Source organism: Protopterus annectens, chromosome 5.part1 (assembly GCF_019279795.1).
Source record: "Protopterus annectens isolate FY-2018-M chromosome 5.part1, PAN1.0, whole genome shotgun sequence".
Lineage (NCBI taxonomy): Eukaryota > Metazoa > Chordata > Ceratodontiformes > Protopteridae > Protopterus > Protopterus annectens.
In genome coordinates this window covers 59,049,840-59,077,291 of record NC_056736.1, presented here as the reverse complement: position 1 = coordinate 59,077,291, position 27,452 = coordinate 59,049,840, and positions in this window count along the sequence as shown.

The window sequence follows — 27,452 nt, the reverse complement described above, 5'->3', positions numbered from 1 at the left end:
TAAACTGTGCGTGTATTCTTGTAAGCTTGATGTGCTGCATGCATATGCAATTAGCAATGCTGCTCATTGTACTAAGATGCAAACTGTGTAGGCTTCTCACTTATTGAGTCCCCAGTTTAGTTTATTTATTTACAAAAGATGGTACAATCGTGCAGTGGTTTGCATTGGTGCCTCACAGCAAGCAGTTCCCCGGTCTGATTCTCAGCTGGGGTGCCTTCTGTGTGGAGACTGCATGTGGTCCCCGTGTTTGTGTGGGTTTCCTCTGGGTGCTCTGGTTTCTCTCATATTACAAAGCCATGCATCTGGAGTGTTTCTCCCAGGCATCTGCTGAAAATTGGTTCATTTCAATGTGGACTTTCCTGGTAAACAAATGTTAAAATAAATAATTTAGTTGCCTTTCTCTTTAATCAAACTCTGAGTGTCATAAAGAAAGACAATATTTTCATATTGTTTTCTTTTCTATCAATATTTGGTTTTGCATTTTTATACAGTGCATTTTCAGTAAAAGTGCATGTTTCTTCTGGTGTTTTTTTTTTACAACATTTTTGTATTGCATGCAATGTTTTGTTGACTGAAGCAAATGAATTGGGGAAGGAAGATTAACATCAAAGACTCTAAACTTTAGCAACTGTATTAAAATCTGTGGATGCAACACAAACCATCTCAACCCCAGTAACACCTATTAATCACAGGGGTCAGATTTCTCACACTTTAATGCCAAACTTTGAAAAGAACAGTTAACTCAGTTACATGTTCAAGCCTCTCATTCAAACATTCCTTAAACTACTGTAGCATAAATGGTCACTAATGAAAAATAAAAGGAAGCAAAGTAATTAAAAATGCAGATTGATCTTCTTCTGGCTTTTTCCCGGTTAGGGGTCGCCACAGCAGATCACCTGCCTTCTCATGATTGGCAGTGGAACTTTACAGTGTTGAGTTGCCAGCCCGACACCCAACCTTCCACAGAAGGCATACACTCACACCTAGGGCCAATTTAGAGTGTCCAATACACCTACAGCATGTCTTTGGGAGGAAACTGGAGCACCCAGAGGAAACCCACATGACCACAGGGAGGACATGCAGACTCCACACAGAAGGCACCCCAGCCAAGAATCAAACCAGAGGACCTCTTGCTGTGAGGTGGCAATGGTAACTGCTACACCACCATGGCAGACTGATGGTGACAGTTAAAACTAGGCAATCATAGTACTGTTGTAAGCTGTTGATAGAGAGGAAACACAGTAAGTGATCCTCACATGTCTATCCCTTTAAAATGACATCAGAAAAGTGATGGCATTGACTTTAAAACAAAATCATGCTACCCATGGAAGCCCCTTTTCAGGACATTTTGGGGTAGAGCAACTTGGACAATAATAATAACTACTTACTTTGATACAGAGACATTAGTTATGCAGAAATGTTCAAGATATGCTGAAAAACATACATTTTATCAGTTTTTTTTGTGTGTGGTTTTCCATTAAGGAAGTGAGAACCAAAAGCCTTAAAACTGAATTAATGCAGACATTTTTTGAAGACATTTTGGTGAGGACATCCATGACTGCTTGGTTGTCTGGTCTGAATACAACACATTCATTTCTGAATAAATCTTGCCATATATGGACATTTAACTTTTATAGGGAACTTTTCTAAAAAAGTGGTGTCTTTCTTTCTTGCTGGCATGGGATCAATTTACTAGCCATGGTTGTGAGAACCAGTTTCCCTTGAAGTACCCATCCATGCCAAGCTTGCCATAGGCATCTGTGAACAACTGAAGGTACTCATTTGTTACCCAATTGTCCTGACAAAATATAGCATCATTATAATCCAAGATAAAATAAGACCAAAGTTTGAGGTCTTTGACTCTAATAGTGATCCCAACCCTGTGATGTTTCTTATGGCCTCTTTGTAGATCAGATAAGAATTTGGTAAAGGTTCTACCAGGAATTATAACTCAGCATGCAAACTTGTGGAGATCTAACAGATCCATAACCTGTCTGATGGTAGCCCTTTTTAAGGCAAAACCCTTTTAAGAGCAAATAAATCTTGTAAATCTTATCCTTTGGTAAACAAAAACATTTTTGTAGTGTTTATCTCTTGCCCATACATGTTAATACCTTAACTGGTCCATCTTTCATATCCTCTGCTAAGGGAACACCTAAGGAGTTGCATAGCTTGATAAATGCCTACAGACAGACCCTCTTTAGTTTGATTTTCCCCTTCACCCCTGATTAAAAAAATCATCCATGTACTGTGCTCAATAAAAGGAGAGATTTAACTGTTTCCAGCACCGTAAAAGGCTCTTGCTGAAACAATCAAAAACTGAACATGTTACCAATCACCCTGGGAACATAGCTGTGCTGATGAAGTACTTGCCCATGAATTTCATGCCTACTTGTGCCAATCTTGAGGTCATATGGATAAATATCAGAAAGCAGACTGTATGCCTACTTTTGAAATCCATGCCCCTATTCCCATGCCATTGCCAAACTTTGGAATGCTCTCCCTCCCTCTCTTACTCAATTAGACTCTTTAAAACATTTAAATTTGCACTAAAAGAACACTGTCTGTTCTCGTAGTCATATAATTAAACCACCTTAAATGTTTTGACCACTATACACTACAAATACTTTTACTAACTTAATATAGTTGCAATTTACACTATCTGTCTTCATATCAAATCTGTCTTGCTTTCTTTATTTCTGTGGCTGAATAAACAGAATTGATTAAACATCTGGACAAAGTCATAAATAAGAATGGGACAAAGGCCCAAAAATAGGGACAATTTTTAAATATTGCTCTTACAAATGTAGAAATTTGATAGAATAACAGGTTTTACATTCACATGAATTTTCTGAATGGTATGACGTCTGAAACTCAAATGTCTGTCATTATTCTGAACTTTGATCTTTAAAGAATTGTCACTAATTTGCCAGAAAACAACAATTTTATGAAAAACGGACAAAAATATGAAGCAAAAATCTGGACAGAGAAAATCTGCACAGTTGAGAGGTATAACTAGTTTCATTTTGATTTTTCTTGACTATGTGGGGAATTCAATAAAGCCTGCACATTTTTTTGTGTAGGCATCGTGCTGCAGTGCTTACACGGACGTGAACATTTTTAGATTCAATAAGTGCTGCTTAGGAGCGTGCATGCAAGTGCAAACATGGAAACTTTCATGGCATGCAAATCACCTCAGAAGCAGGAGAATCCCATGCAAGTGAGACAGGTAGAGTGATCCAACATGTAGAAAGGCAATTGCTCGGACCCGGTGTCAATGTCCATAGTGTACACAGAAAAATTCTGCGTACAGAAGTCTAGACAGACAAAAGGGGTGTAAAAGTGTAGAAATGTTTATATAAACCTCCTGAAAATGTAAGACCACATACACATATGAGCAAAATTATTAGTCTGTATGTCAGAAAGATTAAATGGAACAAGTTAAATTAATCTTTTAAATAATCTTGGGATGGTTGCGCTATGAGCCACAGTGCGTAAACAAGCTTAATAGAAAAAAAAAATAGAAAAAAAAGAAGTTTATAGTATGTGACAGAAATGTATTATAGGAGTCTGTGTGAGCTCCCTACAGTGGTACATTGCTGCTGTTACTAAGGTGATAGGGCTATATGAAGCATGTAGTGTTTAGGCTGCCAGCACAGATAAGTATGCAAAGGAGGTGGGACTATTGAATAGCAGAAAGTAATAATTATGTCTCATATCCCCTTCTTGTAGGGTCTTACATCATGTTAATGTTTACACAGGATGTGGCTGACATCAGGGGTGTATGTCTTCTCACTTCTATACTCTTTTAAGCTTAGGTGCGCATGTTTGCATGGAGTGCCACCTGGCTGAGCATGTTCCCAAAACCGGATGCATGCAGTTAGTCATTTTGACCTTTGTATAAGCTATGCTGTGGCTTTGTGCATGGTGTTGTACACTGGAATCGGGCCATTAAATTATGTTAATTATATTGAAGGCAGGTGAAATGCATCATAGTTAGCCAATAACACATTCTGGACCTACAGGAAAGCTGTATAAAATATGCATGCACCCTACATTCTGATTTTCTTCCAGTACTCTGGACCATTGGACTACAGACTTGGAAATTTTAACTGACATAATGCTAGGAACTGCTGCAGGTCTGCTACATCTGTATGTGCTAGAGGCTGAAGTTAATGCTGCTGGTGCTGTTGACAATAGGCCTAGGCAGAGAAGGAGAGGAGTGTTCTGGTCCAAGGTAACCTTCCAGGAGCTACATGATCTGGAGATTGTAGAGTGCTACAGGGTGGACAGAGGCATAATACAGGAACTCACTGAGCTTTGCCACCCTCAACTCAGACCCAGAGCCAACAGAGGGGAACCCATCCCAGTGGAAACAAAGGTATGTGCAGCCCTTAGGATACTAGCTACAGGTACTTTCCAAAGACCAACTGGGGACATGATGAGGGTCTCACAGGCATCTGCATCCAGGATATTCCACCGGTTCCTGGATGCCATGCTACCATATGCTAGTGAGCACATATCTTTTCCCCTCACCCCCTGAGGTGAGGGCCAGCAGTATGCCACACTTTTACCATATAGCACACTACCCTGAAGTACTGGGTGCCATAGATTGCATTCATGCTCACATCAAAGCACCACCTGGTGAATTGGGTAGAATCTACATCAACCGCAAGGGGTACCACTCCATCAACTGCCAGGTCATGTGCAGTGCCCAGGGGATTGCCCTGAATGTGTGTGCTGGCAGGCCTGGCCGTTATCATGACTCCCATATCTGGCACGCATCACAGCTGTACCAGATGTTTGCTAGGGGGTACATCCCACATGACCATTTACTGGTGGATGCTGGCTATGCCCTGGAACCGTGGATGATGACACCCATCAGAAATGCACACATACCCACAGAAAAATGACATAATGAGGCACACACACAAAGTTGGAACATCACATAGTGTGTGTTTGGGCTTCTGAAGTCATGCTTCTGGTGCCTTGATATATCTGGTGAAGCCCTGCAGTACCCTCCAGCCACATGTGCATATATGTTCACAGTATGTGCTATGCTACATAATATGATCCTGTGGAAACAGCTGCAGCACTCTCAAACTAAATAAACAAGTCAGAGGGCAAATAAAGTCTACTAAAGCCAAATTTGAGGTAAGTTTAGCCTCCCGGGCCAAGGACAACCACAAAACATTCTTTAGCTATGTCCACAATCTCAAAGGCAATACACAATTGTGTGCAGAGCTCATTGTAAATGGAGCCACCTATACTGAGCCAAAAGATATAGAAAACCTCCTCTCTGATAAATTCAACTCCAGCTTTACTCCTCTCTCCCCTCAACCTTTCCTCAGGAAATATCAAGTATAACTCCCCCTACTGTCACTAGGAAACAGTTCCTTAATGCTCTGTCTAAGACCAAGAACACTGGATCAATGGGCTCAGAAAATATCCCAGGATGCCTTCTAAATAGCATGAAACATGACCTATCAGGGCCTCTGGAATTACTATTTAACTGTAGCCTTCAAACAGGCTTCATGCTTCATGAATGGAGAAAGGCAACAATCATTTCTCTGCATAAAGGTGGGCCATCTACAGACCCCAGAAACTACAGACCCATAAACCTCACTAGTCTTATATGTAAAGCCATGGAAAGAATTATCATGGAAATGATCAACAGAGATATAGTAAACCTCCAGACACTGGACCCAACCCAGTTTGGTTATGTCAAGGGCAGATCATGCCTACACAACCTGGTGGACTTCTTTGAGAAGGTCACCAAAGCAGTGGATGAGGGCAAAATCATTCACAATGCCTACCTTGAGCTGGCCAAGGCATTTGACACAACACCCCATTCGGGCATTGTTGACAAATTCAAGAGGTTAGGTACAAACCCATATGTCACCCAGTGGATTGCCAACTGGCTCATAGACAAGAGCCAGGAAGTTAGAATTGGGCAGTCCACCTCTACAAAGAGGCCAGTCACTAGTGGAGTCCCTCAGGGATCAGTCCATGGACTGCTCCTTTTTGGCATTTACTTATCAGAAGTCAAGGCTAATATCAGTGGTCTCTAGCTGACTATATTTGCAGATTAGTACAAATTAGGAGCTGTCATTGAATCTCACACTGACACAAATGTTCTCCAGGAGGAGCTGACACAGACAAACAACTCATGTCAGAGTCATGGACTAAAACTAAATGCCAAGGAATGCATAATAGTATCCTTTGAGAAGTCGTCCATCCCTGGTAAATATCATATTGACAACACACCCCTTAGAGCTGATCCAGTTGTTAGGGAATTAGGGACACACATAGATAGTAATCTAGCCTTTGACCATCATATATCTACATGGTGAGGAAATCATTCTATGTTGCACAACTTATAAACAAAGGTATGACATCTAAGTCTAAGGAAGTCATTGTTCCACTTTATTTGGCATTCATCAGACCTATCATTGAGTACAGTGCCCCCTTTGGTATGTACCTAACCAGGCATATCCAGCAATTGGAAAGTCCACAGGGGTTTCTTACTAAAAGAATATAGAGCATAAGTAAAATGTCCTTTGTAGACCACCTCAAGGTCCTATCCATGTATTCTGTCTCCTACAGGCTTTTGAGGGCAGATCTATGCCTGGCATGCAGGGTATTGTCAGAACCAACTCTGATAGACCTCCTGCATATCCACAAAACAAACAGCATCAGAATTGCCCATTCTAATGACTTAAACATTGCCTGTGATATAAATAGGACCTGCTGGAGAGATAGATATTTATCCCAGAGACTACTGTGTCTATGGAACAGGATCTCCATCCATGTGATGCAGAGTTCCTCCCTAACCCAATTCAAGTACAACTTGGAAAATTGTATGGGAAACCGGGAATTCATCCCTGGTTTGGCACCTATGTTTCTAATGCACACAGGTAACCTGTAAATGGTTTATCTCACAGGCCCATGCTTACACTTATCAAGGGTATCAGAACTTGTCAGAGATTTGGGATGCATGGCTAGGCTTAAAAAGGCCATTGTTGTTGTTAGACCAGTAAACACCTATGAAGAGATACACAGCCCTCCACCAGTGCCTAGGTCACCACAGCTACAGTCACAGGAGGACTCGGTGGAGGAACCCCCTGCTGATGTCCCTGTAGACAGATGCAGGCATGCTCAGTACACCCAGGCTTTGACTAAGAGACAACACATGGCACATTCACTGACAACTTGGGACCTAGGGACTGACACATTACTCCTACTCACATACATATATCAAACTTGATGCCAGGCAACCCACATAGCCAGCACCTATCCATGTATTGGCTGTGTACTGCTTGCATCAGACAGAGTCACCCCTGAACTAGAGTTCTGTCAACTACTGCATTTTCAAGGTAAGTCTCTAACCTACACAGTGCTTATAAGGATTAATGTGATATACTATGGTATGTATGGATGTGCTACATTTATGCAAGTAAATATAGTGGGCTATTTGGACAAAAGTAACATCCACATGGGACTACAGCTACCGAGTCCACTATCATGTGTCTTTTAATAGTCACTAGGCTTCATGCATGGTATATTCACTACATCAGTCAAGGGAGATGTTAAACAGAGGGGTTACATGATATTTGGACTACTGTGTATCCCAGAAGGGGTCTATATCATAAGAGCAAAAGTTCACAAGAACGAACGCTCAAACATCGAAAAGGCACAAACATCGAACGTTATATTGTGGGGGGCACAGCCCCCCACACCCCCCGCTAAATATATATTCCAACTCTGAGGTCACACTACAGTGAGCAAAGGGCAAATATTCCTATCCTCACTTTACTGCAACCCCAGAAAAAGTGTTTTGATGTACGGTATTTTCCCTCATGAGAGCGTTCATTCTTTTGAACTTTCGCTCTTATGATATAGACTCTCCCAGAAGAACATGCGGTGTTGTTCCCCCATCCCCAACACAGCAGTATTCCCTTATAACTGCTTTAACAGTAACTCATCAATGGTCTATCAGCAGTCCAGGCAATCTGAGGGCAGTAACATAGAAACTGATCATACATTATATGTCTCACAACGCAGGAATGACAATGTACATATTGATGCTGTTGATTGTATGATGCATGACTACTCTCTGGTAGCTTGCGTGGCTCAGTGGACTAGGGAAGTTAGCATGGGTGATGTTTATGATTCTGATCTGGAAGTATACACATCTTTTGGAAGTGAGGTAGTAATATGTTATTTTTTTGTCAGTCTGTTTGTGGTGTAAGATTACTAACCTCTGTCACATATTAATTAAATCAGACAGCTGAAGAATACCATGGAAAATTTCAATGAAGTGCAGTACTATAGTCACAGGGACAGATGTCATTGCCTGTAACACACAAAATCCCAGAATGGTACAGGTAGGTGTGGTCTGGAGTCAGTTTATAACTACTGACAATCCCACTGAGCATGCTCAGACACAGTTAAAAATAGTGCAATTCTGTCGCTCCTTCCCCAAAATGACCTGTTATGTATAGCTATGTCTATACATACATACATATATGTATACATGTCTGTTTGTCACTATCTTTCTCTCCCATAGGTAGTATATCTATCTCTATGAATATACAACTAGAGGTATTCCTATATATACCTTTATATATCTATATATAAAACATTCATCTCAGGTCTCTCCCCATATATCTATGTAACACACACACACACACACACACACACACACACACACACACACACACACACACACACACACACACACACACACACACACACACACACACACACACACACACACACACACATACGCACACATAGACCATAGACTAATCACCATGGAAATCCACATCTCACCCACATCCCCCGCAAAGGTAACCACCTTGAAAAACTTCTCCAATGCTGACTTTGGACTCCTAAAAACAGAGGTGGCTAACTTCACGGCACCCATGCCAATGGAAAATAGCTGCATGACTGCCAAATCATACACCAATGCACTGTACGAACATGCACATAAATGCATGGAACTAGCCATACCCAACATAACCAAGAAGCTCTCCTCCAAAAAAAGGAAGCCAATCTGGTGGTCCCCTGCCATTAATAAACTCTACAACAGAAGGAAGAAACTGTTGGAGAAAAAGGTGAAGTCTCAAGACTAGAAAAACTCCTTCATTTTCCTCAACAAAAAGTTGAGATCCCTCATCAAATCCAAAAAACACACCTCTAAAGCCAGCTATGAAGGCAGAATTGCGGCAGACACTAAAAACAGTCACAAGGCCTTCTATAGTTATATCAAGAACCTCCACGGCAATACCCAGATTTGCTCTGAGTTACTGCACAATGGTACCCCCTATACTGAGCCAACAGATATTGCCAACATACTGGCCGACTCAGTACCAACTTTACCCCTCTCTCCCCTCCTAAAAGACCAATCACAATGCTGGTAGAATGCCAGGCACCCAGCATTACTGCAGCACAGGTTAAAGGTGCATTGTCCAAGGCCAAGAATACGTGGGACCCGATAATATCCCTGGCTGTGTTCTACATGAACTACAAACCGAACTGGCACCGCATGTGTGTGCCCTTTTCAGTCACAGCTTCACCTCAGGCTTTGTCTCTACTGAATGGCGCACTGCTACAGTCATCTCTCTCCTTAAAGGAGAACAACTACAGATCCTGGGAATTATTGCCCCATTAGCCTGATGAGTCTGATATGTAAAGCTATGGAGTGCATCATCATGGATCTGATTAACAAAGATATAGGAAAGCTCCAAAATCTGAGCCCCATGCAGTTTGGCTTTGTGAAAAGGAGATCATACCTGCTCAACCTGGTTGACTTCTTTGAGTCAGTCACCAGAGCTGCGGATGAAGGTAAGGCAGCACATACAGCCTAACTCAATCTGGCCAAGGCCTTTGATACCATTCCTCACTTGGGAACTATTAATAAACTCACCAAACTAGGCATCAACCCCTATATCACTAGGTGGGTTGCAAATTGGCTCACAGATAGAACACAAAGTGTGAACGTAGCGAACTCCAAGTCAGACTGCCGACCAGTCATGAGTGGAGTCCCACAGGGATCAGTACTGGGTCCCCTCCTGTTCAACATTTACTTCTCAGAAGTCCAGGCCAACACAAAGGGACTCTGGCTGACCAAATTCGCAGATGATTGCAAGGTGGGAGCCATTATTAATTCACCAAGTGATGCAGACATCCTACAGAAAGGCCTCACTGGGACCAATGACTGGTGTCGAAACCACGGCCTTAAGCTTTAACACCAAAAAATGCATCATCATCCCCTTTGGTAAAAACTCAGTTCCCACTAATTACCACATGAATGGGAGCCCACTGAACACTGAAGGAATTATAAGAGATCTGGGGATGCAGTATGACAGCAACCTCTCCTTCAACTACCACATTGCCACTGTGGTCAGAAGGTCCTTCTATGTGACACGTCTCACTACCAAGGGTTTTGCATCCAGGAGGAAAGAGGTCATTGTCTCTCTCTACTCTTCCCTCATTAGGCCAGTCATCGAGTATAATGCCCCATTTGGCATGTACATCACTAGACCTGCAACAGCTGGAGAGGCCACAGAAGTACCTCACGAAGAGGATCCTAGGCATTAAACACATACCCTACATGGACAGAGTCAAAATACTCCAGCTATTCTCTGTCTCATATTGCCTACTTAGAGGGGATCTCTGCTTGACTTACAAAGCCATGTCTGACCCAACTCTGTTAGAAATGCTGCATCTAAAGAAATCCCAATCCCTCTGCACTACATGCTCCAGAGACCTCAACCTCATTACCGCAGTCAACAGAACATGCTGGAGGGACAGGTTCCTCACCCAGAGACTGCCCATGCTCTGGAATACACTTCCCATACATGTCAAGCAGAGCACCTTACTGTTCCTCTTCAAGAGAAATCTTGATGAGTGGATGGGTAATAGAAAGTTCACCCCAGGGATCACTCCAGTGGCTGTACTTGATAGAGGCACTGGGAACTAATGTCGGGCAGCATGATGCCAGGACACTTCTATGGGCTAAACTTGTAAAGGCTCCAGTGCCAATAGACTAGTACACACCTATGAACCTATATATATATATATATATATATATATATATATATATATATATATATATCCCTGTTATATGCATAAATATGTGTGTGGTTGTCTGTATTGTCCTACATACCCTGATAATGGTGAGTAATTCTTCACTGTCACACATCTATAATGTTGCTCAAAAAATCCAAAGTAAGGGCTCAACAGTACATAATGTACTTACCTACAGACCTCTGTGCCTGCTGGATGTCACCACACATATGACAACAGGTGAGCAGGTGCCATAATGTATAATGTTGTGTACGCACTCATGGACAGAGCTCATTGTCCTTGCCCACAGGCATGCCCATCCAAATGCAAACATCTACATATGTAGCCACATAGCTAGGATAAATAACACTTATCTGACTGCAAGGGTACTAGATGCAGAGGACAATATGAAGCAATTTCACTCTGCATGTCACAGCTGCTGTTCAACACAAGCCTAGTTTGTGTAATCCACAAGTAGTTTGCCTGCATTCATGTCTAAAAAAGACAGTCATGGCACGTGTGATAAGCACTGTGATCTATAGTGTGCAAGAGTAGTTAGGTAGGGGTTCTAATTTCACTGCAGACCACTTGATGTGTGTGTGTGTGTGTGTGTGTGTGTGTGTGTGTGTGTGTGTGTGTGTGTGTGTGTGTGTGTGTGTGTGCCCATGTATCCTTCTCCAAGACAATGGAGAATCCCACATTGACTATGAAACTGCAATAGTTCTGCACTTTTTGGCACTGTAAGTTGCTGCTGATGTCAAAAACCACTCTCTTCTACAAGGCCTGCTAATGTTATCGACGTTAAGACTACCAGCTGCCATTATAATGTCCAACTTAGGCTATGGAATGTGAGATAAGTACTGTGATCTATAGTGTGCAAGAATAGTGAGGTAGGGATTTTAATCTCACTCCAGGCCACTCGTGTGTGTGCATATCTGTCTACAACATAAACATGATCATGTCACTAACTTAGAAAAAGGTTATGTTTTTCAGTATTTTGGTTGTAGCAGGTGATGTGGGCCTCCAAATGCCTGATCACATCTAGGCCTGTTGATGTCATCAAGCATGAGATGTCCTAAAGAGATAATAATAGTATACTTGAGGTGTAGCGCATGTGTCACATACTGTGATCTGTGGTGTGTACCATTAGATAGGTATGTGTCCTAAACTACATGCAGCCAACTTGCAATGTGTGTGTATGTGCTGTGACCTGTAAACAGTAAGTGGAAGTGGTGCTATCCTTAATGTAGCCAGGTTTGTGTGTGTGGCTGTTAGAGCATTTTACATCAGCTTATGGAATCATAGGCTCTTTGAAATTTAGTTGCATAATGGCCGTACAGCCCTCACAATCCTAGCCAAGTTTATACACTTATTTACATGATCAGCACATATTGCCCCTGTCCATGATGGACACAGGCAGAACCCCTGTGACTAAATGATGGTCACCCAGCCAGTTATACAGATGGCATCTGACGAGGTCCACTGAGGCTCTTTATTTGCCATTAGGCAGGATTCTGATCCAAAGCTGTGTTAAAGTCTGCTAGACAGATCTCTCCCACCAGCAAGTATTACTAATGTCACATACCAGGGTAATGTCCTTATAGTGAATAATCCATGTGCCATAGCAGTGACAGATATGCAGCATTTCCAATCAAGCAGGGTCACACATTGCCCCATATGCAAGGCAGAGATCAACTCTGAGTAGTCTATATGCCGCAGACTACAATGACCACTGATGTGAGATGAAGCCCATTGGACAGATACTGAAGACGTGAAGTTCCCTTGTGAGGGACCATTGTGTTGTGTGCAATTGCCAGTACTAGTTGGAAAGGTACATTACCAAATAACCATTGCACTTACATATTGGCATACTGAGGGAGAGTACATGGAGGTTATAAGTATGCCAGTTTCAAATGACTGTGCCCTCAGTTATGACATATGATTCCTGTCTTACCACTGGCAAGACATGGTGATCTCATGTACATTAGGTGTAAACCTGTGTGGTCAGGCCTGTGTGCCCAGATCTATCACCTCTGGGTATGTACATCACATGTTGCGACTGATGTGCTACTAACAGGAACGTAGGTGTTACTGATGGAAATTATACTACATATATATTTGCATGGGGTTTATGGCCAGTAGTATGTCAACAAGCATTTGTTTATCAATACCCTCTTGTAGGATATTGACATAACTCACACAGTCTATGACCGTTCACAGTGTGCAAAATCAGAAACATTGTCAGCCACAGACAGTCAGTATTCACTTGTATTGTGGTGAAATGGATCCCAAGCAGTACAGGACCCAGGACTGAGCCCCGTTGAACATCACTGCCTACAGATCAGCTATTGCAGGTGGATTTCCCTATTCTGAGTATGTGTGCCATAAATGAGCCAGTTAGTGACCCCTATAATGATATTTCCATGGATGCCTATGTGGATGCTGTTGTCAATGATACCTGAGTAGGAGATAGAGTCACACAGCTTGGCTACATCCAGGGGGTAGTATGCCTTGATGTCCCTTCACCCAGGTCATTGGTGACTGCCTCGGACATGTCCACCACATTTAACAGCCATGATCTCTCTGTCAGACATTCAAACTGTATACAGTCAACTGTTTGTAGATCACAGATATGTTTGCTGATCAGATCCATGATGATTTGCCCCATGGGGATACAGATATGGCTACTCAGACAAATATTTCTATAGTTCCAGTGGTTGGTGGAAGCACCACCTCTGTGTAGGGGAATAACAGTTGCCATTGTCCAGTCAGCTGGGATGCAGCCAGTGGTTATGGTATGATTGTAAGGAGTTCCCGATGGTGTTAGTAATCCCTGGTGGATCCCATGTAGGATGCAGACTGGGATGTTAGTATGTCCAATAGATGCTGTGTATACACCATTGAGAGGAGAGTTACAACCTGCTCTGTAGATATGGAAGGTATGGGACAGGTTGTAGGAATGTCATATTGCACATGTGGTGGGGACAGGGGAGTGAAGTTGATGCAGAACCTGTGGAGCAGCAGGTTAGCTATGAGTACAGACACACTATATGTGGCATCATTATGTATAAGTTCAACGACAATCTGGGCCTGTGCTCTGAGGTTACACATGTAACTACACTGTGCATTATGGTTCTGCTTTGTGGGGGAGGCTAATTTTGTCACATACTGTTTGTACACAATGTCACACACACACTATTTGCTTGTTTTAGCTGAGGCGGTTGCACCTCCATTTTAGAGGCAAACACACCACAACTGTCACACAGCAATGCCCATCATTTATTGTACAGCCTCCTAATGGCAGTTATCCAAAACACAGGTTTGCTGTGGCTTGAGGAGTTTGTGTTCCTCCTGTCAGATACAGCTGAGTCTATGCAGCATGGATGTAGAGTTCTGCATACTTGCCCATCCCATCTGAGGGGGGAGGTGCAGTCACTCTATGTAAACCATCCCATAGGGGGTAATACATTGCTTTGTTGATGTATATATCTGTATTGTCTGCAAGGGGGGGTTAGGTCTGATAGTTTTATTGAGAGTGATCTGTGTTCAGATCTCACCGGGGAAGACCTTACAGTGGTGGGCAGCAGTGGTCACCCATATTGGGATATACATGAAGCACTACATTGCCTCCCCTTGTGGGGGGTGTCATGCCACTGGTCCAGGATATTGTAGTTAAGGACATGGAGTAACCTTTGGGCAAGTGAGCTTCAGCATAACTAGCCAACACTGTTGGTGGTTACTTAATGTCACCCCCAAACCATGGTGTACTGATATATCTTGATAGACACATGTACATGCAAATAAGCACAATAAGTGTCTGGATTCATGGAGCTGCTCCTGTAGCTGGTGATGGCTTGATTGCATGCTTTTTCAGCAGTGAATAGCACCTGCAGTGTCCCCGGGAACACATAATATTTCACTAAATCTGAATGTGTATCTATCCTTAATGAATATGTATACACCACCTGCATTCCTTGCACACTATCAGTTTGCGGTCTGAACATGTGGAAGGACATGTACCCACAGCCATAAACCAGGTGTCTTTGACTGCACAAATGTATACATATTCCAGGGTGGGGACACCTTCCACAGAGTGGTATTTAGTGTTGCCGTTCTCAGCATGTAGCAGCATAACTGTGATGTTGTATGAAGATGGCATTCTCATTGGAAAAGTTACCCTCTAAATAGTGCCTATTAGTTGCACTGTGGGGGTGTCAGCAACCTTGGCCAGTGCTCAAAATCCCAGGGGTGAGAGATGAAGACCATCTCTGGCAAAGCATTGACGTCTGTTGAGCAAATCATCCCAGGCAGACATGTAGTGGATCCCCTTACAATGACACAACGCACTAAGGCAATTATTGAAGTCCCTCATGTTCTGTGTGTATTGAGCCATCATTCTAGGTGAGGGTCAAATGCAGCTGAAAGCTATGGGCATACCCAGAAGAGACATAGAGTGTGTAAGCTCAGTCATGTGTCTGCATACAGTTTGGTGATGTATGTCCCTAGTCATACACACCTGCAGAAACTATGATGTTATCATTATGTTATCTAATATTCCTTGAGTTGCACCAATGTGTGGTATGGAGTATCATGTCAACCCACATACAGCTAACTGTAACGTTTCCCATATGTAACCTGGTGACATGGACATCAGTGTGTCTCAAGATGAACTCAAGTATGAATAATAGGTCTGCTTTTATGATGTACCTCCAGTGTGTGACTGGTAAGACCAGTGGTGCATGCACTATTATGTGTACTGTGCTCTACAGAGGTAGGAATTTTGGAGGTGTCTGTTGTTTGGGAATGTGTCTGGTAAGGAGATGCACACATGCAGCTGTGTGTGTGTGTTGTGGGTGTGGATATTGCATGAGCTGAGCTGTGCATGTTGGCAAAATACTCATTGTCATATGTACTGACTACTGTGTGAGACACCATGCAATCAAGGATTGAAGTACAGTCACATTTGTCACACATTGTGTTTGTGTGGCATAAGAGTAGAGGGGTGGGTACACTTTCCACATGTCATCAGCAGTCATTGATAGTGTCATTAACAATACAGTCATGCTTGTGTGTATGTCACAGCATGCCATCGTTAGGCAGTGTCATGACAGATGGTGAAATGTAACACGTCACTTGTATGTCGGTCCCCAAAGGTAACAGCACCTGACAGTGTGCCATACAATGCTTTGCCAGTCACGTGGACCTTGGATTGACCATAATCTTGTCATTAGGCATGGTCACAATACCATACCTACAAATGTGACACTGTGCAAGTCCTGCAAAATTAGGGTTATGCTGCCACATCCTTGGGGTTGACAGCCTGAAACACAGTGTTTGTAGGTACACCTTGCAGTGAAGATGTGGATGGCCATGCATGCACAGAGGACTTGTTCAACTTTTGCTGACATTATGTTTCCCTTGCAAGCAATCAATGCCTATAAAGCAAACACACAACAAACTGGTTGTTTAATGGAGTAGAGTCCAACTGTAGAATACCTGTGTAATACCTCCCACCTTACCTTCACATCATATACATATTACGCTTTCCTCCATTGTTTGTCTGTGCTCTGTACAGACACCTTGGATGACTCTTTTCTTGGAACATGATGAAAGTAGCTGCAATACATAGTTGCACAGAGGACAACTAGCATGCAGTGCCAAGCAGTGTTCACCGATCTCAAAGTCATTTGATATCTATAGCCATGAAAGGAGTTAGCATGGATACGATCAGTAACAATGTTGTACACCTACTGGCACTGGACCAAACACAGTTTGTTTTGTTCCAGGGCAGATCATGCCTAGCTGTCATAATTGGTGGACTTCATTGAGTTTTACAGTATGCAGTGGATGATGGGAATATGACTCACTTCACCTACCATGGCCTGACAAGGTGTTTGACAATATTAGCTGAGCAGGCCTTGCTGGAAACTGCGTAGATTATTTACAGAGTGGTATGTCAGCTGGAAGATAGCCAAGGTTCTGATAGTCATAATCTAGGAAGATAGCATTAGGTAGACCTATACTACAATGATGCAAGTCAACAGTGACCTTCCCTCAGACATCATTAATAGAGTACCCCTCATAGCCATTCCCTTCTCTGCAGTCACGGACACTGTCATTGATCTCTGACTGACTATGTTAGCAGGTGATTGTATATTAGGAGCTGTTTTCCTGGATGGCCTGAGACACATATTCAGTTGTTGTCAGAGTCACTAACAAATAGTAAATGCCAAGAACTGCACAATTTGGAACTCATCCACCCCTGGAAAATATAATAGAGTCCGCACATCGCACACAGTTGAACAATACCCATGGACTTATGGAAAACGAGTAATGTAGCTTTTGACTTTCACTGGTCAGTAAGATGTGGGGATCCATTCAGTTTTGTACAACATATACAGAAAGGTATGGCATGTAAATCCCAGACTGTCATTCTCATACCTTATTTGGCACTCATCACACTTATCGAGTGCAATGGCACCTTTGCTATGCCACTACACAGGCATATCATACAACTGTAGCAGCCACACAGGTTCCGTGGTAAACCAATAAACATTGCAGATAACATGTTCGATACAGTCCATGTCAAGAGCGTACATGTGTAGTCTGTCTGCTACATGTTTTGCAGGGGATGTGTATGGCTGCCATAGAGGGAGGTGTCAGATCCCAATGTGTACCTCTTGCTTATCCAAGACAGAACTAACACATGTATTACCTGTTTTACACACCTGCACCATCTCTGTGGTATAAATAGTACATAGTGGAGAGGCAGGTATGTAACACAGACACTAAACCCTATATGTAAGAGGCTCCCATGTATGTGAAGCACACATCTGCTGTTATGCACATCATGTGCAATTTACACTATGGGATGCAGAACAAGACAATCATAACTGGTGTAGGACAAATGTCTGTAATGGACACAGGAAATTTGTAGATGGGTCATCCCCATCACCACAACATGTAGATGTGTAAGGTCCAGAAACCTTGGTGAAACTTATCAAGGGTATCAGACTGTGTCATAGATGAGGGATGTATGAGTAGGCTGCATGATGCCATTGTCCTGGTTAGCCTGTTATACACATATGACCGACCCTATGGAGCCATGCATCTATATTGCTGAACCTTGTTGGAGACATATGTCTTCTGTGCTGACGTTCCATCCTGTGCTGTAAAGTCTATGGGTTTATTGCCTCTGTGTATCCATAGGTGTCCCCTACAGACTCCTGAAACTGAACCATAAACAGGTCCATGACACATCTTTCATTGTGTAAGTATGCAGCCATTACAACATCATACAACATAAGGTACACAAAATTATCTGGCTTACTCATTACAAATGTTAGCATACAGTATCTGTCCATGACCAGTACAGGTGGTTTGGCAAAGCAACACTGCATTACACAATTGCATAATAATTTATATAGTCAGCCTGTGCATCAGACACATAGCTTAATTTCTTGCATCAATGACGAGGATGACAGGGATGTGGCACAGGTATCATCAATTGCACAGGGTGTTGTGTAGGGGGTGCAGGAGGCCTAGACTGACCCAATAGATTGAAAGCATGTGTGTGAGTCAGGAAGGAAAGCAGGCAAGATGGGTCATGGCAATGTGCTGTATATGTCTATAGGTGACCTGAATTTTGATGGTGGTGTGTGAGTGTGTGCATGAACATAGTCAAGCTCAGTGCTTGCCCTACAAGTGTGTATGTTGGACAGCTGTGAACCATGCATGGTAGAGCTGACAGTTCACCGCCTCTGCTCCCAAACATGGGAACTGACTCTGCCAGGTGAAGCACTAGCACCGTCATGCCCAAGGTCAGAAGTTTGCTAGTACCTGACTGTGAATGATGTCTGCTGGGACCATGTCTTCCATGGGAATGCCCAGGACCATGACCCATGGCCTGCCACATCTTGGTGTGGACAGCACACTCCCCTCTGGAACGCGGGATGTACTGCCACTACGGGAGTGTGACTGAGCATAGCCACGTGGACTCTCAGCAGATGTAGTTTCTGACCTACATCCACAGGTCTGACACTCGACTCCAACCAGATGTTCCATCACAGACAAATGTATGTTCCAAGACAGGTATTCTGTGATCTGTCTCAGACCACCTTCTTTCCACTGCATCAGTGAACCAATCCAGGGTATCACCAATGTGGTGGAGGTAGTGTGCAGTGATAATGAGGGCAGAAGAGGGATGTTAACCTCTGGGACAGATTCAGACCCTGAAAACCCCATCTTTGCCTCACTTTGGCCATCATCATCATCTGAGTCTGAAGAGACAATGACATCAGGTTGTGTAGGACAGAGACCAACCCCCTGGTCACCTGTGTTAAAAAAGGGAAAAACAGTACATTAATGCCTGCACTATCATGATCTACAGTACTATGTATATGTAAAGCTGTATGCATTGTTTTCACTATTACAGCTCTGTTTAACCACCAACCTCATATAGTAGCCCATGAGGACATTACTTTTCCCACAAACACCTGTAGTTACTTGTAAATAAAAGCTCTTTACATTGCAGTCTCATCAGCAACAATGAGGTACACTGTTGACATTTGTGAAGACGTTGCACAGTTGACACATATGGCAATCTGTAATGCCCTGATAATACTGTCACATCTATCAGTGTTGTCACCCCTAAGAGGCATAGGTATGACTCTCAAGTGTGTACAGTCAGAAAATATCTGTGCAGTTGGCAATCAAGTTGGCAGTACAGCAATCCAGCCATCAGGCCTGGGATGACATTTTAGGAAATACATTGCAGTAAATCTACCACTGTAACAAAACAGTGCTGTGCTTACCAGGAGCAGGACCACAGCCTTGTCCGATTCCTGAGGGGCCTGTGGAGAGTTGAGGGAGAGATAATGTAAATACCATGTTGCACTATAAGAGGGTAATATGTCCATATATCTCATATTTACAGTAGTCACTTTGTTAACTGATATGTTGGTCACAATCTGAGCATGAGATTCAAACTGCAGTAACCCCCCCCCCCAAAGAGCAAACACCTGACACCTATGTAAATGCATCTGTACACTGACACCTTTAATAGAGTACAATAATCCTCTGTAGATATGTGCATATATATAAAGTGTTTGGCAATGTGGTTACTGTCTGAAGAAAGTCTCATACAGACTGGTTCCCCTAGCCAGCTGTTTGACTTTTTAACATGGTTCTCATTACCAGGTGATTGGCTCTTAACCAATCAATGGTTCTGAACTGCTAAATGCAGCCAACACAGCTGATTTACAGTATAATTGGCCAATGACTTGCAACCACTGAACAAGATATAAGGCCTTCATGTACATTAGAAGCTCTTTCTGATATGTTGTGCTGGAAATTCTTGGGATTAGGATACTACATCATCAAAGAGGGTATGTCTGTAGCAGCTACTTTTACATACAGATATGTGTGCTATAGGCTGCAGCTGATGCTGAATGCAATAGGCATAGGCAGAGAGTGTGACCTCTTTGGAGGACAAGAAGCTGTAAGAGTAACTGTGGGAGCTGAGTCAGCCTTGTTGTAGAGGCAGGGCCATAATAAGGGTACCTATTTCACTGCAAATTAAGGCTTGTATTTAAAGTAAGTATGTTAGGCAATGGTATCACTAACAGGATACTAGGCAACATATTTGTTGTGTCCTTTAGCAACATAAGGGGTAATTATACCATTATGTCAATTATTTGGGCAACTGCCAGGCCATGTGTTACATTATGGTAGTCCTGTGAAATGTGCAAGCTTGCAGTCCTTGTTACTAGCAGGACCTCCATATGTGTATGTTAGTTGTGCAGCTGTGATAACATGTATCATTATGAAATAATTGTGTTGTGCTCCTCTGATATTAGTGGGTCTCATTTACATTACCTAAGTTAAAATCCTCTGTGAATGCATATTAATGCATGATGTGACACTTTATGCACTTATAGAGTTACTATATGGATATGTCAATTGTGTTCCTATCTGCAGGGCTGTGACTTCCATCAGTGATAAGCATTCATTTCATTTGAAATGCATTGAGTGGATAAAGAGAGCATGACTCTGTCATTCATTGACGGCACCACAATAATATAATTTAAATGCTACACACCACTGGATTTGAACCCAGGACTATGTGTGGCAAACGTTACTGTTTGCACAGCATTTAACAGACTGAGCTACTGAGTCCTGTTATAGCATATGTATTTTTGATGGTATAAGTGCACACATACAGTCTGTGACATACCTCCATTATATCCATTATTATGTGCCTAGCTTTATATGGATGTATTTGTCCACCAGAGTCCCAGTTGAACATGCAGTTTGCCATTAATGCTGCAGCAGGTGTACTTGTACATGTTGCCATTAAAAGTGCCCATTTACCTGTTATTAGAGACCTCAGTTACATCCATTAGCATTTGTGTGGTTTTCTAGTGGTGTACTCCTGTACCAGACTGGAAATTACACTCCCAGTTTTTCCATTATTTTTTCTGCAAGTTTGCATGACAGTGCAATGCGCAGCTGTGCTTACACATGCTTAATTATGGTAACTTGCAATTAATATGTTTTGTTTTAAACCACCTGTTTTAATTAACAGCTGTCTGACATGGAAGGTTAATGCATTGGTCTGCAGGTGCAATGGTCTCAGGTTCAAAATAGGGGACCAGTGTTTATTTTGTATGCGTTTATTATCACTTAAAACACATATATCTATATAGCTCCATTTAGCTGAGCTTAGTGGTGCTGTGCAGCGTTGCACAAAAAAATCTTTAAAGAAAAGAAAAAAAATAGAGATAGGACAGTGGTGAAATGGGATGTAAGAAGGGGGGAATAACACAGAGAAAGGCAGGTAGGTATGTGAAGGAAGGGTGTAGGGAAGAACCATAGCTATCCATTTCTTGTACAGCAACAACTGTACATTTTGACAGAATTTGTAGATAAATTTGTACTGTCACCCCCAGATAGAGGGGTGAGGACAACATAACTGTGCTGTCAAGCCAACTGGACCAGATTATGTGTGTCTACTGGACAGATGTGTGAAACGGAGAGCAATATATGGGATGGTATATATATATATATATATATATATATATATATATATATATATATATATATATATATATATATATATATATATATATATATATATATATACACACACACACATATATATATTTTGGGACAGGTACCCATTTCTTTTTTTTAAGTTGAAAGTGAAATATTGGGGAAGGGACATAGGTACATGTGGGGGAGGTAAGCAGGGAAGGTCAAGAAGCTTTTGCAAACAGACAAGACCACAGGCAGGGGTGGTGAGTGACACAAGAGGGGGGTGAACACCTTGGATAGGGAGGATGTTGTGGAATCCCAGTCTCAATACCTCCACAAGGTAGCAGCGTAACTCAAGTCCCCACCTTTGGTAATGTCAGCACTGCTCCTTCACTGCCCCAGGGGTGGCGGTGCTGGAGGCTGCGCTCTGGGGTGAGCCTGTCCCACCAGGGTGGCCAGCATGCTCTTCAACCAGTGCAGGCAATGTCCAAAACCACAGTACACAATATTGCACACCAAACCTGGCAGTTTATCACTGGTCATAACACCCCCTCCAACACCATTTACAGAGGGGAGACGAGCCCCATCCTGAGAGGTGGAACTACCACAGGCAGTGCAGAGGCAGTTGAGAGGGCACCACCAGGCTGCATCCCAGACATTCTGGGCTGAGCTGCCACAGCTGGAGGAGGCAAGGTTGGTGGATCTGTGGGAACTGGGCTCCCTTGTAATGTAGTAAATTAGATATAGAGATAAGTTAAGGTTAGTAATAACCAAACCAATGTTAGTATTAACATAATGGAACATAATATTGATTAATCCAAATACATATTTAGGTATATTATGTAGAACACAACATTATGTAACATAATAGTTAAGTATGTTAACAGCAAACCAAAATAAAATAACCCATAATGGTAACAAAACAGTTAGTTTAACAGAATATGTTAATATTAAATAATAATAAATTACATTAATAAATTAAAGAAGATAAAGGGTGGGGAGAGAGAGAAAAAACATACCATTAGTGAATTCCCAGATTATATTAATACACAGACTGCTAATACATTCTTCTACAGGTGTGCAGTGTCAGTTGTGACTACAGTGACTCAATACCTCTCAAACGCAGGTACACAACTACACAGAACTATTTCACATAATGTGCATGTACATGACTACCAAGATCTTATGTAAATGGATTTGCACATAGAATGCATTCCAGATAATCATTTATCTGCTAATCAGGGACCAGACAGACTGGGTAGTTGTCATTACATTACAGGTATGTTTGTGTACATTACGTAGACTACACAGCCATCATGTCTTAGTTGGCAGGCATGGGAGTAGAACCCCAAAGCTGTGACTGCAGGGAACATGTGCACATTATATAGCAATTGACTGCAGTGACATTAGAACAGACAAGCATGAATACAGCACTACTAGACTTATTTCAGCATAATCTTATGAAACCACAGTCCTGCTTTACACTTTATTGTTATTGCTTCTTAGAATCTGTGAAGTACACACATGATATCTGCTCAGAACGTGTGCTACCTTACCCATATACCTCATTCTTGGAGTGGGAGGAATAGAGAGCATTATGTTAGTGAAAGTGGGCTGCAGACAGTCCTAGACGATACTGTGGGTTGTGCAATACATTTACTAGGCAATTACTTTTGCATCCTTTATTTATTTCAGTTTTACAGTTGACTGCAACAGCATTAGAATAGACATGCAATGAATAAAGCACTACAGGACTTAACGTAAACCAAGAAAGCCAAAATGACTACAGAAAGAAAAAGCAATTGAGACAAACTACTGTCTCCGCTATGTAAGACAACACGAGTGAAACAGGACCCGGTCAAGTATCACAAAATTTATTCCAACCACAAACAATCACAAAGACATCGGTTAAGCGCTTTCATCTGTAAATTACATACTTCATCAGAACACCATATCTGTGTACTACTGACAATTTTAAAAACGTTATGGCGCCAAAATGAACTACTGAAAGTTCGCATTTAAAGTGACAGTACATAAATTATGCACATACAACATATAAATACTATTAAAACCTCATATATAAGAATAAATAAATATATACATGAATGATTAAAAATAATCAGAAAAATTAAAAACTAAAAATTAAAAACATATGTTACATTAAGATGGTCTCAGCTAAAAAAGTTATAAAAGTTGTAATACTGGTTTAATAGAAATAAAATCATTAATACCAGGAAATTTTGTGGCATTGGTTACAATTTGCCAAAAATATTCCCTTTTACATAACTGTGCTTTATGATTACTCCCCCTAGCTGATATATATACTTGATCAATAATTGCAAATTTGAACATGTGTGTGTCACCATATTTGTTTATATGCCTAAACAAGGCATTTTTTTGTATCTTTGACTTTTATTTTATATAGGTGTTCATAAATACGTCTTTTCAGTTGTCTCTCTGTTTTCCCTGTATAAAATACGGTACATGTGCTACACTTAGCTAAATAGACAATGTTATTACTGTTACAATTTCCCTTTCTAAACCGTACATGTCTTATTAATATCATCCAATTTTATTCCTACATCTTCATTAATGGCAAAACATTGCTTACACTGCCCACATTTTTTAGTATGAATATTTGTTACCTTATTATTGTAATTGTATGTGTTTAATAAATTCTTAATATTCATACCTATTTTAAACACAAAATTAGGGTTCCTACCAATGACATTTAATAATTCATCATCCGTTACCAATATATTCCAATGCATCTTTATAATGTTCTTAATATCAGATACGAATGGGGAATATGTAAGAACACAAACTCTGTTATATTCTTTTTGTACATTATTTATAGTACTTGACATAATAACATTCTCTTTACCAAGAATAGGTTAAAATTTTTTACCCCATTCATTAATAACATAAGCTGATATGTCATCTAATATGGCTAGAGGATACCCTCTGTTAATAAACATAGTTCGAATATTATTTATTTCATCTTTCATTTTATTATAGTCAGAGGTCATTCTAGCCACACGTATGCATTGGCCCTTATATATATTCTTAAGAATATGTGTAGGATGATTACTAGTGTAGTCAAGGTAGCCATTCAAAAATGTTTCCTTTCTGAATATTTCTGACTGAAAACCAGAATTAGTGTGGCTCACATAGGTATCCAAGTATGATATACCATCACGACTAAAATTATATGTAAACTTCAGAAAGTAACTAGTGGTATTTATATATTCAAAAAATTCCATAAGTATCTCAATAGGCCCATCCCATAATAAAAACATATCATCTAAAAATCTTGTGTAATATATGATATGTTTAAAATAGTCACTATTGAATAAATATTGATTCTCCCATTCAAGCATTACTAAATTAGCGAATATGGGGGCACATGATGCACCCATAACCACTCCTTGAGTTTGCTTATAATGCTCACCTTCGAAATAAATATAATTGTGTTCTAACACAAGACTCATCATATCCACAATTAAAATTAATATGGTCCCAGCTTAAACGGGAATATTTCCTCAAACTATCACAAAAAAATTCTAAACCCTGTTCTCTGGGGATGCACGAGAATAAATCAATCACATCAATAGTGACAAATATCAAATTATTTTTCCATTTGTTACTTGTTAACTTGGATAAAAACATCCATGAGTCCTTTACTATATGAGAAATATATTGATAAATGTGTTTTACCCATTCATCAATAACTACACCTATGTTAAAAGTCTTAGCTTTACTACCAGAAATAATAGGTCTGAAAGATGGGTTATTAATATTTTTATGTACTTTAGGGATACATACTATTGTCGCCAGTGTAGGATTATCATTTTTCAAAAAATTATATGTATCAACTGTTATCCTATTATCAACTAAATATTCATCTAAAGCTAAATCAATTTTATGGTAACCTATATTTATTTCATTACGGGAGACAACTTCATAATTCCCAGATTCAATTAATATAGTCTGAACTTTATTAATATAATCAATTGTATTATATAAGACGACACCAGCGCCTTTATCTGCCTTCATCATAGAAAATCAATATGGTATTACTGCCATAGAAGAAATACTGAACAAAAAGGTGAATATTCATATAGATGAAAATATACGGTTATGTTCGTTATTAAGACTAGTATTACAGAACAATGTTATTCCCAGAGACAAGGTATAGCTATGGGTATGCCTTGTGCGAATACATATGCTAACCTAGTCCTAGCATACTGGGAAGATCTGGTGATATTTGAGGCAGCAGATGATTGGAAAGACAAACTTTTCTTTTACAATAGATTTGTGGACAATGTTTTCTTTTTGTGGGGGGAGGGCACCACATCAGAATTAACATCCTTTGTTAAGTATCTAGAGTCTACTACCAGCTTCTTCAGATTTTCATTGAATTATTGCAGTTCAGTTATTGAATACCTGGATGTTAGTATTATTAAGAAAGAAAATGGGGGGGTAGAGACCTCACTATATAGGAAGCCTTGCTAAAACAACAGCATGGCTTCGATATGATAGCATGCACCCTAGACATGTATTCCAACGCTTAGGCAAGGGACAAGTCTGTAGAATATCTAGACTTTGTATGAATAAAAACTCCTTTATACAGGAATTGGACTCTTTAAAGAACCATTTTCAAGCACAAGGCTATAGCAAAAATCTATTGAAAAAGGAAATGGACAACAGCAGTCTCTAAAACAAAGTGTAAAACCATGGTTACACAGAGGTAAAAATGGCTTAATAAGGAAGATGCACAGGTTCAAAAAGCTAATGAAGGTTTGAAAATAAGTTTAACATACAGTAATTATATAGGTGGTATATGTAACATAATTAGAGACAACTGGAGAATTCTTTTAACAGATGAGAATATAACTAGAATTGTAGGGACACAACCTAGATTTATTTTTAAAAGAAATAAAAATGTGAAAGATATTTTGTGTCACGAACCTATGCATTTTAAAAATTCAGGCATTAAGAAGAAGGGAACTTATCCATGCTTATATTGCAAAGCCTGTAAGCACATTTTACAAGGAAACTGTTTTATACACCCCAGGACCAACATGAATTATCTTTTGAATATCTATGTTGATTGTAACTGTCAACAGTGTACTGCATATTATGTAGGAAAAACAAATTGCAGACTTAAAGATAGAATTTTTACGCATCTATCAGATATAAGGTTAAGAAAAGAACACAATGCACTGTACAAGCATATAGAATTGCATAGTGATCATGTATTTGTCTTTATGGTTATATGTGTTGTAAACAGACGTCAAAGAATGGGCGACTTGTATAATGAAACTGAATACAAAAAGATGCAA